The following is a 2,115-nucleotide window of genomic DNA, read 5'->3' as shown; positions in this document are numbered from 1 at the left end:
TGTGTGTGTGTAATCAAAACCAGAACAGCTTTGAATATGATTATATGTCAGTCGAAATGTCCAGAAAAAAATCTGTCCACAGATACAGATACACGAAATATATTGTTTGTGCAAGCGTGTGTATATGTATCTATGTGTGTGTGTATATATATATATATATATATATGTGTATATATATATATAAATACATCTATACAAGGGTGTGTTAGTTTGTCTAATTATATGCGTATATAGTTATATGTGCATGTGTGCATATATGTACACACACACACATACACAAACGCGCACACACGCATATATATATATATATGTATATATATGGTGTGACATGTAAATATATGCTTGTGCGTATGTGTATGTATCTGTGTATAAGTGTTGAATGTGGCTTACACTTCCGGGTTCTGAGCTGTATTGAAATAAATGCGCACACGCACATACGCACACGCACATACGCACACACGCACACACACACACACACACATATACACATGCAAACATACACACACATATACACACGCATACACACTCACCTCACACAACATTCACACAGTCTTCCATTTCTTTACCCATTCCAATCATTGCATTGCGGTAATGCTGGGTCAATGTCACCATATAATGTTTTTGTTTTGGATATGAAATATGTTAGTCAGCACTTAACTATGAGTTAAGCCTGAGAAATTTTCCTGATGATAGTGGTAAAATACGCTGCTATCGGTTAAGTGACCACCAAATCGCGTCTTGCACTAATTCAATATGCCGTATTTAGTATAGCGACCATGCTGGAGCAAAATTATATACAGACCGGGTGGGCCAAAAAGTCACGCATCGAAATATTTGACATTTTATTCATATTACGTTGTTACTACTACTACTACTACTACTACTACTACTACTACTACTACTACTACTACTACTACTACTACTACTACTACGAAAGCGGTGAGTTGGCAGAATCATATCATCCTTTCAGAGTTGATATATTAAGTACCAGTGAAATAGTGGGGATCGATGTTGCAGGCCTGGTGCCTATAGTCGAAAGGATTATTATTATTATTATTATTATTATTATTATTATTATTATTATTATTATTATTATTCAGTGGGGGAGCAGTGCATGCCATCAAAGTGACACTGGGTAAAATATACGAAGCCCAGTATACCCATCATGACTACCTGTCTGATAAGGGTACACCAGGCACATGCATCGTAACCATGTGTACGCAACATGGTGATCTCATATCAAGATAAACAGTGCATGACATTGCAGGTGGGACACACTTAGAATTTTCTTCAGGTCGAGTAGCTCATCATACTCAAATGATCCTTGAATAAGAGTCGTTTAAGGATGTTGAACAAAAGACACATGTTTCCAAGGGTGAATTATTCGAACCTCAAAGAATTCCCCCACTACTTCTGCTCGTGATGAGAGATGCACATATCGTCAGCCACCAAGGGACAATATTTACAATTAGCTTGGAAGATATGACAACTTCGAATTCAAGTTCGAATTCGAATTCAAGTGCTAAACAACTTTGAATCCAATAGCAACTTGCACTGCATTGTATGCGACAAACATACATATGAAACAATAAGACAGTCGCCGTTGAGTACAACAAGTCCGCAAAACGAAAGATCCATCAAATCATTTGTGTATTACATAATAATATGAAGATGGTGGAGGTAGATTATCTTACATATTATGATGCAATGCATATTTTATTGAACAGATCTTTTATTTCCGAAACAAATATGTGTATGTGTGCGTGTATGTGTGTGTGTGTGTGAGTGTGTATGTGTACGTGTGTGTGACTGTGTGTGTATATACACATGTATATATACAAATATATAAGAATGGGGATACTTTTTGCCAATTATACACAGACATATACACGCGCGCGCGCACAAACCCCCACACACACCTACACACGCACACATACGAGTTTATTTGAATATGTATGTAACATGACATTATTTTATATGCTACGAACTGCTTTTACCTCAATGTCTATGTTCACAGATATGAATAATTCCTGTCTTTGAGTTCTTTGCCAAAGTTAGAATGCTGAAAGAATATCCTCGTTTCGCCTACTATATATATATATATATATATATATA

Source organism: Octopus bimaculoides, chromosome 7 (genome assembly GCF_001194135.2).
Source record: "Octopus bimaculoides isolate UCB-OBI-ISO-001 chromosome 7, ASM119413v2, whole genome shotgun sequence".
Classification (NCBI taxonomy): domain Eukaryota; kingdom Metazoa; phylum Mollusca; class Cephalopoda; order Octopoda; family Octopodidae; genus Octopus; species Octopus bimaculoides.
Note: the sequence above shows the minus strand (reverse complement) of the source record.